The following is a 17,669-nucleotide window of genomic DNA, read 5'->3' as shown; positions in this document are numbered from 1 at the left end:
GGACTGTTCCAGGCTGAATATTTTTATAACACACCACGTTTACACCCAAATGGAGGTGAATGAGACAAGATGACCGTTGCCGCAGGAAATGAATGAATCTGTTTTTGTTTTTTAAAAAAAGTCCCCTTTTCCTGAATGGCTTTAATCTGAACTGCTAGAAAATTCTGCCACGGTGGGAAGGCCTGCTTTAAATGACATGTCCCGAAGAAAAATTGATAACGGCGGAAATAACATTTTTTTAAACATACAGGCATTAACAATAACTTTGCATTCTTTCCAAGGTTTGTGGGGTATGCGGTGCGTGCACTCGGCAGTCCAAACCCATGTCTGTTAGTTCGTGACCCCCTGCTGTGGCTCCCCATCATCACAGCCAACCGCAACCTTTCAGGGCCTGTAGACAGTCGGGTTAAAGTGGCTTTGAGGGAGAGATGGCTCGTGTGGTCAGGCAGCTTGGTGTCACACTCAATTGGCTAAACATAGTCATTTTGGCTCCTGTTATTGACTAATTTGGGTAATTTACCTCCTGGGAAATATTTAAAGGAAAAAAGTGTAAAATCCTGTCAGTATACGAGCGAGGTCCTTGGTGTCAATTTTGTGACATATCTTTAAACACTAGAAACTGTTCTGCAGGACATTCTGTCATGTTGTAGTTAAGCGAAACAGGGTTGGGAAGCCCATCAGCTGCCTGTCTGCCCCTCTCCCTTTGCTCCCGCACTTGCCTATCAGGGTGACTGTTTTACACCTGGGCGGCTCTAGTTTAATGGAGAATGCCATTAACAAGTGTGCCAGAGTGTGTCCCCGTCCGCAGCCTTGATTAGCCATCGGCACGCTCGCAAGCTCATTTCTTGATGGGCGTTGAAATATGTCACACCCTGACAAAGCATCACAGGCTGTCGCTGCGGATGGAGTAATGACGGAGCACCTGCTGCCCATCGTCGTGATGGCCACAGCCCCGGAGAAGTGCCTCGGCCACGGGCATTCGTGGTTTTGCAACCACCAGTGTTGCCACTGTCTCCTTCCTGGCTTTCGGGGTAACACGACCGCACAAGTTTGAGAACTAGAGACGAACCGGAGAAAGAGCGACAGCCGCGCCTCTTCCCCGACAGCAACCACTGTCGTGGGTCACTTTCCTTCTCGTGACCTTTCAGTTTGATGTAGGTCAGCCCCTGGAGTCAGTCAGCCCGATAATCCTGGATAAGAATAAACGAAGCCCATTTTATAGATGAGAAAAGCGACTCCATGTTGGATTCCCTAGTATGACCAGCTGCTAGATCTGAGATTTGAACCTCCTGTGCAATCTGACGACATAGCCCTTCCACTGATGCTGTGTCGTATTATGTCATGTTATAGTCTCCTGGAAGGCTTGTTAGTCATGTACTGCTGGGTTTCTTCCTTTACTTTATGCTATCTTTTTTGTTGTTTTTTGTTTGTTTTTGTTTTTGTTTTTTTTTTGTTCGACAGGGTTTCTTTGTGTAGCTCTGGCTGTCCCAGAACTCGCTCTGTAAACCAGGCTGGCCTGAAACTCATAGAGATCCACCTGCCTCTGCCTCCCAAGTGCGGCCGGCTATTTCTGGGTTTCTAATTCAGTAGATCTGGCATCTGTCTGGGTCTGAGGCTTTAGTCTTACAGTGAACTCACAGGCAACACCATGCAGCTGACGTGGGACCTCACCCACACTGATGCCATATGTCGACTTGTTTCTATATCCAGACTCCCCATCCTCTCCCCACTCCAGCTCTGCCCTGTTTGTTCTGAAGAAAGTCCCCGATGATGGTATCTGTCATCACAAACATTGCTTGTGGCAACTACCTGTTGTGCTGCAGGCTCTGTAAAAGACATCCATTGATAACTTTGATGCTTTGGAATTCACAAACTAGCTGCCCTCCACTTGGAACCCCAGAAACCCATCCATGGTTATAACTTCTCTTGAAGAGGAGGTTCTCTGGCTAAAGGGGGCAGATACACATCAGTGTCCAATACTCCCAGCCATCTTACCACGATTTAGCTGTCACCCCCCTCAGGAAGCCCACAGGGATCTTGTTTTTGCTGAGCTCCTGGTGCCCAGGCAGAGGAAGACGATAGTCTAACTTAGCACCTGGAAGGTAGATTACAGTCTTTAAGGGAGTGATCCTCAGGTCCTGGAGCCACAGCCTGTGAACCCCACAAAACCTTTGCCTCCAATGGCCTCCCTTGATCGATGATGACCCTGAAGTGCTGAGACGAGGCATTGTGCCAGATCCCATAGAGACTTGATGGAGGATTCTCATTGGCTAATAAACGCCCGCAGCACCTCACTACAGAGACTGGTCCATTTTGAGTTAATTCGTGATGACCATAGATTTAGTTTTTGTCCTTGTGGTTGATTTTCATTTAGTGCTGAGATGGCTTTTGAGATACATCAGCGTTCAATGAATGTGACAGGATAGAGTCCAGATACAGCAGTTCTCCTACCCTGACCATGGCATGTGGACCTGAAACTGTCTCCGAGCCACTGGTGAGGTCTTAGGCAGGATCCCATTCTGGATGTTTATGAGGTGTCCAATGTATTCAAGGCCCCATCGGCTCTGCCCAGGATTAGAGCTGAGAGTCCACGTGCCCAGCGCTGGCAAATGGATCCCTGCTCTAAGCGTGGGGCCCTGTGCTCAGAGCTCGGGGTGGAGAATAACAACAGAGATTAACATGGAAGGAAGCCACAGCTGCTGCTCTCTCCGTGGGAAGAAATATGCCCGAGGGCTTCTGCTTTTATTATCTAACAAGTGTATTTTCTCTGAGGTCAGCTCAAAACAGGAAGAGACTCATTAGTCTCAACGGTTCTGTCCAGGGATTGACGGTCCTAAGGGGGCTTCTTTGCGAACCCACAGCCTCCACCTCTCCACCTGCCACTATTCCTCAGTAGGTGATGGGCACCCGCACAGCAGATTGCTTCTCCTTCTACTGTGTTCTTGCTTTTTCTTGTTATGGAAGTAATATGCATCCATTATTTAAAAATCAGAAAAATATGAACAAAAGAAATCAATTGAAATACATCATACCACCTGCCTCAGAAGTAAACACAGTTTAAAGCTGTGGGGCTAGAGCCCTGAACATTCTTCCTCAAATTTTCTTTGCTCTCCTTTTAAGTTTTTTGTGCATATATGTGTGTGTGTTATTAATATTAGACATTTTTAAAACCGTCAATGAATCATGCTTATGCATACTGTAACCTGCTTTTGTTATAATATCTTGGGCATCTTTCCACACCAGTGCTTGAATAACTAGCTCATCTATGCTAAATAGCATTCAATAATTAATCATGCCAAAGCTCTGATTGACACGATCCTCTTTTGTTGGCTATTTAAATTATTATCTTTTTCCCCCTATGAACAATACTGGCATGTGTGCCCTTGCCCGGTTACCTCCAGTTATTTCCCAGGTTCTTTTTCAAATGGCAGGACTTATTTATTCATTTATGAAAGCAAATATTTACTGAGCATCTGCTACGTGCCAGCCATGGTGACACATGCCGGGGTGGAGGGGGTGCACACAAAAGCCATGTCCTTCTGCTTCTGGAAAGGGGACGTTATGAGTCCTAAATAAGAAGCTTATAAGTTTGAAAGCTCATTTTGGATTGTGATGAATGGCACTAAAACTCCACAGAGTGGCATGATGGGGTCTTTAAGGAGGAGGTGGGGGTCTCCTGTGGACAAGGTATGTGGGGAACCTTGTTCAAGAACATGGTTGAGCTGTGACCCAGGGGCGAAGAGGCTGGTGTGGCTAGGAATGAAGGCTATGGACTAGGAGGTGTTGGGGTGGCTGGGGCCCTCAGCCTAAGAGGATACAATCGACTAAAGCCCCATTATTATGTATACTCGATACATTTTTTTGGCACCCTGGGACAAGCTAGAGTCATCCAGGAAGAGCTCAGCTGAGAAATTGCCTCCATCAGACATCCTGGAGGTGAGCATGTGAGGCATTTTCTTGATTGATTACTGCCCACTATGGCCAATGCCACTTCAGAGCAGGCGGGGCTGGCTCGTATAAGAAAGCAAACTTAGCCAGCCAGGAAGAGCTAAACAGTAAAGAGCTCTGCTTCGGTCCCTGCTTCCAGGTTCCTGCCTCGAATTTCTTCCCTGGCTTCCCTCAGTGGTGGACTATGATCTGGAAGTGTAAGACAGTTTAACCCTTTCCTCCAAGAACGATCAGTGGTGGGGTGATGCGGAAACAGGAAAGGATTTGGGGGTTGTTTCGGATGTGCTAGAGGTGGCCAAAGAGATGGGGGATGACCCCTTGCTTATTTGTAGTCTGAGCTGTCATAGTAGTTGTCGAAGTGGTCTGCCGCTGTAGGTCAGTGCCTATCAGGTCTCAGGGTCTCTCAGCACATTGTCTACCCTGTGGGACCTCCCCAGATATACCAGGTCTGGGTCCCATTTCAACCCCTAGGAAAGCAGTTAGCTCGCCAGGGAGAAAGTCCTTTTACATGGTTACCAGAGCTCCAGCATGGTGGTGGCTGCAGAAGTGGTAGACTATGGCCTTTATCAGAGAGAGGGGAGGCTCTCTCTCAGACTCTTCTATGTTGTTGTTGGGGAGTGGAGCTAGCAGTGGCCAAAAAAGACCGAGGCTCTTATTCAACCTGGCAATGCTATTCAAGTGACCCATCACCTACTGAACAGGGGACTGGGGGAAGAATTATAGCCTGATGGTACTTGGTAAGAGAGGGGTGTTGAGGAGAGGCCCTTCATGCAGAGATGCAAGAGAGTCGCTGGATGCAATGCTCACTCAAAGTAACCTTTCCCTCTTTGAATTTTGTGGGTCTTTGGGAGTGTGTATGGGGTCATTTAAAGGACCCCTGCCTGAGCCAGCATGCTTGCCTAAGCTAGTAATCTCCACACACCAGAGGTTAAAGTAGGGGGGAATCACAAGTTCAAGGTTAACCTGAGCTCCACAGCAAGAACATCTCTCAAAACAAGCAGGATCCTGTGTTGTAACAAAGCATGAATTCTCTGCAGGGCAGAGGCTGTTCCTGCTCAGACTTCTCCTGGAGTTAGGACATCGGTAAGGAAGGTAGGAAGATAGCCCAAATTAAAGCCCTGGGTGGTCAGCAAAGGACATTCCAGAATAGAGACCAACGGCTGGTATTCTCTCCAATTTCATGCTTGGGCCTTTTAGACAGGAAGAAAGAATTGGGAAGATTAAGATTCCTTCCTCAAGGCCATTGCTGGTGAGCCAGTTACTGGTTTTTTATATACACATTTTGTACAGAAGGACAAATATTTGGGTCAGATGAAGTGCCTTTGCAGGGGACTGGGTTTGACATGCTGTAAATGGTTATCCATAATGGTAAGACAAGCTTTGCTGATCCTTGGCTGGGATTAAGTTCTCCTCCTCCTCCTCAGGCCTGTTGGCTGTCACTCCAGCTGTGAATGGAGCACCTCTTCCTGGCATCATAGGGTTGAGCCAGACTGTGCCTGTCAAAGCCTGGGAAGGGTCAGTCAGTATCAGTGACTGTCTTACCCCCTGCTAAGGCCTCCAGTAGGCCTGGCTGAAGAGACTGATGGCATTGGCATGAACATGATACCTGCTCCCATACACACACGTCACATGCAGAGTCAGAACCGATGGAAGTACTGTCATACTAAGGTTTGTATGAGACATATATTGGGTGATGGAGGGGCAAAGAGCAGGTGAGAATTTCCTGGAGAGAGAGAAGAAAAAATCACCTAAAGAGTAGCAGCATCCTGAGTTGGAGAGATGCCTCAGTCAGTAAAGTGTTGGCCATGCAAGTGTGAAATCCTATGTTTGGATCCCCCCAATTCACTTAAAGCCGGACATGGTGGCCCATGTTTGTGACCCCAGTGTTCCCACAGGGTTATGGGAGGTAAAGACAAGGACTCCCCGGAAGCTTGTAAGTTAGCCTGGCATACATAGCTACCAACAAAGAGATTCTGTCCCTAATGAGGAAGATGGCAAGGACCAACACACAAGGTCATCTTCTGACCTGACTGGTGCCATGATATATGTATCATCTCCTTCTCCTTCTCCTTCTCCTTCTCCTCCTCCTCCTCCACCACACACACACACACACACACACACACACACACACACACACACACACACACAGGGAAAAAGTAGAAGTGACTTTAAGAATCAGCAGCTGTGTTGAGCAAGAAACTCTATGGTGGGAGGAAGGATTAGATGAACCAGCAACGCCAGATTTTAAATGACCCAGAGGCTGTTCTGAAGTGTATCTTCTTCAGAATACAGGGAGCCCCCTGGGAACTATGTGTGTGTCAACACTGGGCCACAGGTACACCCTGAAAAACAATCCTGTCACACAAAGACCAAGCTAGATTAGAATAGGCTGCTGGAGGCCACAGTGTCCCGGGGGCACGATTGTCCTAGTGAACAGGACAGAGACTCCCCAGGCCTCGAGAGCTCGTTTGGGTGCATGGTGAAGGAGAAGTCAAGTTCAAACCCCAAGTTTGGGAAATGAGCTGCCGTTGCACGTAAATCAATTTTCTACTCCGCTAAGTTTATGCACTTAAGTGCCCAGACTTCAATGAACTCATTTTGGATGGCAGGTTTTCTAAATAGTGACCACTAGACACCATCCCCTGCCTGTGTAAACAGTGGAGATAGAGCATGTGGGACCACAGCATAATGAGAAATTGCTATGGGTAGTTGTAGCTGTCCTCATTGCCCTCCTTGAGTTGCCTTGAGGCCTGTGGGGGTGTTTGGATCCCTTTGCCCCATATTCAATGGCCCCAGACTATTGCACTGGGCTGGGTCAGTGGCTTCTATTTAGGAAAACAAAACTCTTGCTTGTGTCCTTGCTCGTACTTCCTTTGCTGTCCTCTGTCATTTCTCAAGCATGAGACTTCTCAAGATTCAGCCTTATGCTATTTCTATTCTTCTGCCCCAAGCTTTTCAACTCAGTAGCTTTTCTTAAAACACAGCCCATAGCCATTACGGTGGTCTGTTTCCTTCATTAGCTGGTGAGTTCTTTGCTAGTATTCCCACTTCCCTGGCTCTGTGTAAGAAAACTGGACCCTGAGAATATGGGGGCTGTTTTTGCATTTCGTTGCATTACTGACAATGCCTAGAACTGAGCACGCTGCTTATACTCAGTGACACCTGTGGACTCAAGCTTATTTTTCTCTTCTGAGGAGTCTACCTTTAATCCCTTGAAAGTTGGTATTTTGAAGCCTTATAAATGAAAGTGTTTCCTTCTCTTAAATGTAGCGTTAATCGCGGGGCTTTGGCATGGGACCCTGCATGCTGGGCTTTAGGGTCCGAGTAACTCTGACTTCCCCACTGTTTGTGGTGATGAATCCCAGGTGCAGATCCACCAGGCAGCTCTTATGGTTAGCCGTACAAAGCCACAGGTGTTCACTCGTCACTGAAAAGCAAGAAGAGACGGCTGGGCAAATGTCTGGGTCTAGGTCAGGTTAGTTATGTGAAGATTTGGAAATGCTTTAGAGATGCTGCCAGGCTTCTGCTGCTGTGGAGAAAGTGAAGATGATTTTGCTGTTTGCCATCGGCACACCATGTAAGCCCATATCTTGCTAGGTCAGTGTTTCCGTGACCAGAGCTAGAAGCTAAAAGGATGATTTAGACTTGGGTACTGGTTCCCTAACTAGAAGCTTCATCCATTTTTCCCCCTGCAGCTTCTAGAAGCATTGTAGACCCGAACGGGAGGGACAGGAGAATGAATGATTTTAAGCATATTTTCCAAGAAATAATAAAACCACAAACACAGCCCAGAAAGGAACTGGTTTCCTCCCAGTGGCATAGCAAAAGCTCATGGCAAGATCAAGATGATGAAATTCAGTTCCCTGGGTTGTGGCTTAGCTGAGCCAGGAACCTGATGGAAGCCCCAGTTCAGCAGGATATGTGGGCAAAGTGTAGCAAGCAGGCCAGGCCCACGAAGCTAACATCTCAATCAGACACTTGAAACAGCAGCCATGGTGGAAACATGCTCATCTCGTTGACTTGGGAGAGAGCGTCGATCTCACAGAACTGCATCTAGTGACAGGGAATGGATGCAGGCTTCCTGCTCCGTGAGCTTGCGACTTCCTGTGGCAGTCTACTCCTTCTTCATTATAATGTGGTCGTTATTGATTTCATCCTCTTCCAGGACTCGAATGCCTTCCTCTTGCTAATGCGACAGGGAAAAGACACTTTCTTCCGATGGGTCATCTTAACTTTGTTTTCAAAAGCCCTGAAAGGGTTCACTTATTCTCATAATCAAGGGTCAGCGGCCAATAATGTAAAGCCAAAGTTAACATGCTTGGTATATGTTCTTCAACATTTTCACTGGTTCAAAGCAAGCAGTCATTTCAATCTGGATGTTATCATTTTTTTTAAAAGTCTACCTCAAAATGTAGTAGCTTAAGAGAAGAGCAGTCATTGATTTGCTTATGATTTGAGCAGGGCTCAGCAGTATGCTTCATCCCTGCCCTTCCCGGGTCATCTGCACCGACTGGACCAGGAGCGGAAGATGCTTTTCTGAGATGACTTGCTTGCTCACTCACATCCTGGCAAGTACTCAACAGGATTATTGCCCAGAGTCTTGTTTACCTTCGTGTGGCCTTTCCTCTGCCTGAACTGGGTTCTTCACTGTGTGATAGCTGGGTTCTAAAAGAAAGGATCCTAAAGGAAAAAAATTGAAGAGAAGAATTCCACTGCACAAGCACTTATTAAGCCTCTGCTTGTATGTCATGCTGACCATCATGGTCATTTATTCTAATAAGTATCTCAGTGGACCCCAGAGATATCCACATCCTAATTCTGGCTGTGTTGCCTTTCCGAGAGGTGGAGATTTTGCAGTTTTCGTCAGATTGATAATCTTGAAATGGAAATGTTAGCTTCGATAGTCTGATGTCATTACGTGGGTCCCCGTATGTCAGAGACAGGAGAGTAAGAGAAAAAGATGTAGTAACACTAGCATTTGGTTTTGAAGATGGAAGAAGAGGTTATAAGCAAACATTTCAATGCTAAGAAAGATCTGAAAATGTGCTTTCCCCCCAGAGACTCTGTGTGGTAGTAGCTTGAATGTGATTGGCCCCCATAAATCTCATAGGGAGTGGCGCTACTAGGAGGTGTGTGGGTGTGGCCTTGTTGGAGGAAGTGTGTCACTGTGGGGGTGGACTTTGAGGTCTCCTATGCTCAGGATACTGCCCAATGTCTCAGTAGACTTCCTGCTGCCTTCTGGTCAAGATGTAACCAGTACCACAGCTGCCTGCATGGTGCCATGCTCCCAGTCATGGTGATAATGGACTGAACCTCTGAAACTGTAAGCAAGCCACCCAATTAAATGTTTTCTTTATAAGAGCTGCTGTGGTTGTGGTGTCTCTTGACAGCAATAAAAACCCTAACTAAGACACTCTGGAAGGGACTTCACTACTGACATTTTGAGTATCTTCAGAGGATTCATTTTAGACTTCCTGCTTCTGAAAACATAAGGTAAGAACTTGGAAAGTCACTGTGACAATTCATTATGACAGCAGTAGGAAACATACGTACATGGCCGTCTTCATATACCATATGTAGGGGGTACTATCACACAGAGGCCCTGGTATGGGGGGGGGGGGGCTTGTTTCATGCAGAGGTCATGAAAATCATAGTTTTCACCAAAATTGGTATATCATCTTCAGAAAGTAATTTTGCATAAATGTAAGTATTTTGTGGGTGTCTTGTAGGATTTTTCTAGTAAGCAAGTAATTACCTCTTCTCTGTATTAATTTCAAACTGAAATTTGTCCCAGCCTCTAGAATGTGATACCACTTTAGCCCTTGGACTGGGACCATTCAAAGCCTCCCTCCCTTCTCTTTATGAAAACTTGAGACAGGGGCTCAGTACGTAACATAAGCTAACCTGAAAAAAAAAATCTCCCTCAGCCTCCCAAGTGTTGGAATTATGGGCACACACGAGCACCTGGTGCTTTTTCTAAGTTTCTATTAGGACAAACAAATTTATCTAGGTGTGGTTCATACCTACAGTTTCATTACTCTGGAGGCAGAGGGAGGAGTATAAAAAAGTTTGAGGCCAGCCTGGGTTATACAATAAGACCCTGTCTCAAAGAAGAAAAATAAAACCAATATTAAGAAAATCTTAAGACTAGTACAAGCCTAGAGCCAGAGTGAGGATGGAATGTTTGCCCAGTGTTTGATCCCAGAACCGCAAATTCAAAGGAGAAAAAGAAACAAAGGCTAGTACAATAAAGTTCTAGGCGCCTGCCGCCTAGATTCCATTGCTGTTAATATGCGCCGCCTTGGATTAATTTTTATGTGCATGCACATACATGTAAATGAAGGGAGGGTGGCTCACTCTGTGCGTGAATAGCCGAGCTGTTCCATATCAGGCCCCGAGCCTTTTCTCCGCTAAGTTCTTATCAAGGCACGCAACTAGAGAAACTCACTGGTCCATCGCCCCCTCCTACATCACAGCTGAGAAAATTAATAATTCATTTCACGTAAGGTCCGCATTCAGACTTCCCCAATACCCCAAAGCCCGTTCAGTAGCTTCTTATCAGTTCGTGTGGAGCAATGCTGTCATCTGCTTGTCTGTTAGCATCTCTCTGATTCTTACCCTAACGCAGTGCCCTGCTTGGCTTTTTCTTTGTGTGACATTGACTTCCCTGGCTGTCAGTCCTCCTGTCCCGTATCCTGCATTTGCTCAGTTATTCTCTTTCAGCTAATTTGTCCCCCATTGCCACGTCCCCTGTAAGTTGGAAGTGTATGTGCAAAGGCTCCATAGAATGAGGGTGTGCACTCTGAGTGTAAAATTTGCATACATGATGCCGTGTGTGGCATCACATTTAGAGGCTCCATGGCAGATGTCCTTTGCAGGCAAAGTGGTTTCATCCTGGGTGAAACTGGGGACCATGGAGTCACACCATAGAGAAGAGAACTTTTTTTTTCTTTCTGAAACTAACAGGGAACCAAAAGGCTATCATTTGATGTGGGACAAGAGGCTATATTTGGCCTCTTTATATATTTATTTATTTATATTTTGTTAAATATTTATGTATATTTAGATATTATGTATCTATATGTTGTTGTACTCTCTGATAATCTGGAAGGGAGGAATGATTTTTTTAATTATCATCCTCCCTATGTTTATTAGCTGGAATTAGCCCTTCCTTAATTTTACACACAGTTTTAACTTTGTTTCTCTTTTGCCAAGAACTTAAAATTAAGTGCTAACCCTTCCTAGAGATCTAGAACTCATTACCAGATAGTGCTAAGAAATGTGTTTATGTGTTCAACCATATCTAAGTCCAAAGTTAGCAATAAAGTGTTTCCTATAAGTTTTTAGTGTGTAAGTATTTTTGTATCATATCTTCTCTAACTGATTTTTTATTCTTGTATATGAATATATTTATGTAAAAATACATGCATAAGATATCAACTGATAACTCAAATATTATAGCCAAGAATAAAATGACCAAATGACATTCTTTTGTTGTAATTTGTGTTCATGTGTCTGTCTTTATGACATATTCCATTACAGGCCCAGAGCACCAGGCTTAAAAGCCACGCATCTCTTCATTTATTTCCTTCTGTGTTGATAGTATCAGTCTGATAAACAGGTTCCTTTGAAGATATATTTTATTTTTTAATTGAGTGCGTGCATGTGTGTCTGTATGTGGGAACATGAACGAGTGCCACAAAGGGGGATCAGATCTCCTGGGGCAGTAGTTATGGGTCTTTGGGATCCCCTTGACATGGGTCCTGAGAACCAAACTCATGTTCATTGCAAGAGCAATCAGTGCTCTTAACTGCTGAGCCATCATTCCAGTTCCAGGTGGTTGGTGTGTTTTGATTTTTTAGTATCTCTAACATTTGGGATTGTTAGACCTTTTTCCCTAAACTAATTTAGTTCTTTTGGACAATGTAAAATATTTGCATGACTTAACTATGTAATATCATAACTTCATAGGAATCGGCATTCACACACCTCCCCCCCCCACTGAGTAAGTGCCTTGTTCCTCTTTGTTAGTCCCTGCATCCTTGTAAAATAAACACATTTCATATCCATTTCCATGTCCCTTCTCTCTTGTCCCATATCCTGTTACCTTCTTGACCTTGCACTGCCTACCTTCAGTACAGCCTAGCAACAGCTCCTTAGCAGCCATGAAGGCTGTCTTCTTTCTGTTTGCTGTGTAATGGTTCACTGGGTGGGCAAACGTGAGTGGATTCAGACAGCCTCCTCTCAGTGGACTCTTGGGTTATTTCTTACCTTTTATTTGACAGGCAGTGCTGTGTTGAGTCATCTCTAGAGCCGTATTGTTTTCGTGCCCGAGAAAGTGTGTCTTCACGTGTGAATGATGGTTGGAAAGATGAAAACCAGTGGGGTTTTTTTGTTCAGTGTGACTCAGTTCTCCAGCCAGGGGTCACAGCACTTTGCGCTTCCCCACCCTTGAGAATTTTTGGGAACGTCTGTGTCTCCACAGACAAAATGAGTTTCAGAACTTTGGCTACTTCTTAATGTGATAAGTGAGAAATGATATTTCAACTTAGTTTTATGTTATTTCTGTTGTCAGAAAAGTTGTATAATTTGTCTTAAGTATGGGGGTTGCATTTCCTTCTCCTTCCAGTAAATGATACACATCAAATTTATTTTTGTGTTATGTTTTTGCCTTTTTTATTCTCCATTATAAGAGCCTTTTCTAATATTAGTGGGATTAAACTCCTGTTTCGGACGTAAATTGCAGAAGATTTCCCATCTTCGTTTGACCGTTTGTCCTTTGACTCTTCTTAAATGTATTCTTTTTATTTTGCTCTGCATTCGTCTTATTTTACTTTCCTATAGATGGCTTTATCATCTTGTGAACGAATTTATCAATCTTGCACGGCAAATTGTAGTTTCAAGGTTTTTTCACTTCTGTGTTATTGAAGAATTCACCTGTTTAATGTATGTTTAATTTCATTGTCTACTTAAATATCCGCTACATTTGAAGGTTTTTTCTGATGAATGGCATGATAGTAGGACTGGATTTGATGCTATTCTAAAAAGATCAACAACCCATCCTCCCAAACACCCCTCCCCCCAAAAATTTAGATGCCAAATTTCTACGTGTTTGTCCACTTCCTCTTCTGTCCACTGATCCATGACCTGAGAATTTTTAAGATTGCCTTGGTGTACTAAGTATAAAAGTATGCCATGCTTTTCCAAAGCCTGGAGCCAGTGCGGCTCCAGATGGTGAAAGCCAGTAATGGAGCACTTACCCTGCATTGTGCAGTAGCTGTGGTCCATACTATTAAACCTGTAATTGACATCATATCAGACTCTGCAATCCACATCTACCAAGAGATTCATCAAAGGCAGCAGAATCTTCAGAAGGGGCCTGGGGACAGCTGGCACATCCCTTCCTCAGAGGTAGAGGCTCTCAGAGCTCTTCCTGAATCATGCTGGGCTCTCTGGGTACCATGAGCTAGTCTATACTCTTTGGCTCCCTGTGGAATTGCTTTTGATGAGCCATACTGTAGTGACAGGTCAGGGTTCTATACTGAGAGATGTGCTAAGAAGAAAACCCTTGTGAAACTCAAGCGTGTTGAGAATTCATTAGATCATTCTCCTGCTCCTGGTTTTATCTGATTTCTTCTATATTTATCCTGATTTCCTTACATTACTTTCCCTTTCCTATTTATGGACATCTTTGCAAGCCGTTTAGGGTACGGGAATGTATTCTTGTGGGAGGAGGCGAGGAAGCAAGGGAGTCACGTAAGACTGATGGCTTCGTGCTGCTGAAATATTTGAACAATGCGCAGACCTTGGTTTCAGGCTAGATTTACTGCACTCTTCAAAGAAACTACTGTTGAACAAGTTTAGTTCATGCAGAAAAATACCTTTGCTTTCAGGTCAAGTGGGTTTCGTCCTTTAAATCTCATCATTTTACACCAGCTAGGAATAAGTGCGGGAGGGTGTTTAAAGTCTACATAGGTACAAACGGGTACTCTGGTGACCGCAGTCAGCTTGAGGCATTGGCTTTAATTTTGTTGAGCACATCTGCATCTTGGCTCATCTATGGTAGCAAGTAGGTGTGCTTGAGTGAATGCTTGCTTTCCCTGGGATCAGACGATCTTTCTGCTGTGCCTTCACTGCCTACTCTCTAGCCTCCTAGTTTTGTGAAGGATGTGTGTCTCTCTCTCCTCATGGTATTTTGATGGCCCGGAAAGTTTTCCTAACCTGTACATGGACTTCAGGAGAAAGCTTTGCTTGTCTTTGCCCTGTATGCTTCCCTTTGTTCTAGTCTTACAATCCTGGGTTGCTTGTACCTAAGGTGACTAAATTTCTCTTTATATAACCTCATTATTTGGGAGTTCCGGCACTGTCACATTTGATCAAGCATCCTTGCAGATATAAAAAGACGACCCTCCCCTGAATCAGCCTGAACATGTCCCTAACACTAACAATGGCTTTTTTTTGGAGCCCCGATGACCCTTCATAGCTGACCATGCTTCTCTCCATCTCAGCACTTACACTACCATGTTCTTGGTCCTTATCTAAAGAGCCTCTGTCTTGCAGAGCCCAAACTCTGAAATGAACTCTGGCAGCAGGAAACATGACCCATAGGCAAGTATTTACTGCAGTGGAAGCAAATGCCCCGGCCTTTGCTGTAGAGATATTACTGAGGTGCTGAGCCCCCAAATGGCGTTTGTCAGCTGAGTTCCAAACCAAATCTGGTCTCGAGCACTAGAATATTGGATTGTGATTCTGCAAAAAGCCAGAGGCTCCAGATACCGGTCAGGTGACCTAATGAGACCATTAAGATGGCCCCTTCATTGAATTGGTCCCTAAATAAACTGCAAAGCATGCAATGCTTAAAATACTCAGTCCTTATTAGCAATGGAGACCTCCACATTCCTAGAAGACCCAGGACAAGCCTGAAGCTTAGGAAAAGAGTCTGGAACTCAGAATGAACGTTCTTCTATCCCCAGGGTTCTTTTTAATCCCAGAGCGCCCTGACACCAGCTGCTGTCTAGATTTACAAATTTAAGCACTAAGATCTTGAGCGTTTTCTGTATGTCAGGCCTTGCTGCAAATATTTAATTCAGATAACCTAATCAAATCATTAGGCAATGGTTCCTTGAAACAGTTGGTCTCTGCATCCCTCTACAGACAGGGAAACAAAAGTGTGCGGAGGTGAAGAGAATCCATTACAACTCACCAGGGAACTGCAGGGGGTTGGAGAATATTATTTTAACTAGGCGAAGATATGTTACATTTGTTTATGCTGTGGAATATTACTTTAGCTGTATAAAGGTGTGTTACGTTTGTATATGCTGCATTTGTTTAACAATGTAAGGAGGTGTGTTTAATTATGTAAAGATGTGTTACATCGGTTTCCCTTTGCCTGTCTAAGGCACCTGATGGGTCTAATAAAGAGCTGAATGGCCAATAGCTAGGCAGAGAAAGGCTAGGTGGGGCCTCCAGACAGAGATAAATAGGAGAACTATAGGCTTGAAGAGAAAAAGGAAGAATGTAGGACACGCCTGGAGCAAGAAACCAGGCAGACTCCAGGCAGGCAGACCTTGAGAAGCAGTGAAAGAAACACCGAAGAAAGGTAATAAGCCCCGAGGCAAAAGGTAGATAAAGAGAAACCGGTTAATTTAAGTTTAAAAGGCTATCCAGAAGTGCCTAAGCTAGGTCAGGCATTCAGAAGTAGTAAGTCTCTGTGTCGTGCCTTAGGAGCTGGTCAGTGGCCTAAAAGAAAAAGCCTGGTACAACAGGATAGTGACAGAAGCAGAGATTAGTGGAGGGACCGTCAATTTCCCAGTGAGATGACACTGCAGAACTAGACCACAGGAATGCTCTATTGCCACCCTGGGAATCTTAGAAGTCAAAATTGCACTGTGAGAACTGTCGACCACAGATACACTACCTGTTGATCCTGGAGCCACCGTCTAGGGTCCTGGAGGGATTGCAGTGACTGTGTTTGCATATTTCCATCATGTCTGCAGGGTCTGCTGTGCTTTTCAATACACCCATAAAGCCCGTGGCTGGTCTGCTTGCCAGACAACTGAAAAGTCTGCAGCCACGTGGTTCCCCTCATGCCCCAGACCCTCAAATCTGCATAAGTGCCCCCTGACAGGTGGTTCTGAAAAAAATCATGTCTAGAATCTGGCCATGCAAGGAAGAAGGCTACTACTGCTTTCTCAACTCTGAAAGGCAGGCAGGCACATGAGGAAGACGGTGTAAGAAACGTTGAGGGGGTCAGTCTGCAGAGTCGCATGTTAAGTACGCCCCCCGCCCCATGGTTATGCAAACGATGTTGTCCCAGGGTCTGAGCCTGGCAAGCTGTTCTGCCTCTCCCATCACCCCATCACATATGCTCAGGGCTACTGACTGACTACAGTGTGAATTGTTTCCCATTTTCTCCTTCAGCAAGCCTGTGGTTAGTCCTTATAGACCCTGTGAGTCTGGAGCTACCACTGACTCCTGTCTAGGGCTGGGATTGATGCTCTCTCCCTAAACATCAGCTGGCAAAATGGATCAATTACTTGGTGGTATAATGGTGCTGTGTATTAAGCTATCCCTAAGCTCACCAATTTAAACAACAGATTTTTTTTCTCCGTCGAGTAACTAGGTCTTTTGTCCTAGCTTGGTTTCATCCATGCGTATGTGACTAGCTGTGGGTCAGTTAGGTAGTCTTGTGTTTTGTTTTGTTTTGTTTTGTTTTGTTGAGGTTTTTTTGTTTTGTTTTGTTTTGGTCTGGGGTCTCTCAGATACTTGGAGTGAGCTGACAGATCTTATACTGAGTAAGCCAGTCTCTCCAACCATCCTGAGCTGGGAGGCAAAAGAGGAAGATGTTCCAATGCTTTTCTCCCAATACAGGTTAGGTGGTCAGGCTCAAGGTCAAGGGGGAAAGAGCCTACAAACTTGCAACGTAAAGGGTGAGATATAGGGAGTCACTTTTCCTGGGGCCATCAGTGTAAGCATTTATTTGGGGACATAATATTCAACTTCTCAAATGACTCTGTGTACCTGAGCGTTTTAGAAATCATAGCTTGAAGAGAAGGCCGGAGAGGCCATGTGCTTTGGAAGCACCCAGGTAAAATGCAGTGCAGACTCAGCACCCACGGGCTACCCAGCAGGACTCTGTCTAGGTCTGTTCTTTCTGACTCTGAGCTGTGTTCAAGCCAGGACTTCCCCACCCACTCTCAACTCGGGGGACATAGCCATTAACTGGCAGGGCCTCTACTTAACAGAGCTGCTCCTCAACAGCCGTTTGACATCTCACGCGGCGCACTCAATTGCCAATTAAAAAGGCCCGTGTCCTCAATGTGACAAATACCACGGAAAACAGCTCTACAGTTCAGAACACAACCGGGAGAACATGAAGCAAGTTCGTCACGACTCCAATGCTGGCCTTGTACTGCAGCTTTCTGTGAGACAGAACATGACCCTCCCAGGATCTCCGGGGTTGACTCGCTCCTGCTGGGTAAGAAGGGTCGCTGCCAATCTCAGGTAGCATGCCCCTCGTCTCTCAGGATGGTATGACTGTAATAACTCTTGGACACCATCTCCTTAAGAAGTAGGGGGCCATGACCGGCATGAAGTCCTTTTCTTTGGCAGCTATTTCCCTTGGAACAGAATTGTCTACCTTGGACCCCGCATGGTTCAGTCCTCTCAGATTTGTAAAATAATCGTGATGGTGACGATAACTCTCCCGTTGAGATGCAGTT

Source organism: Arvicola amphibius, chromosome 2 (assembly GCF_903992535.2).
Source record: "Arvicola amphibius chromosome 2, mArvAmp1.2, whole genome shotgun sequence".
NCBI lineage: Eukaryota > Metazoa > Chordata > Mammalia > Rodentia > Cricetidae > Arvicola > Arvicola amphibius.
This window is presented reverse-complemented; position numbering follows the sequence as displayed.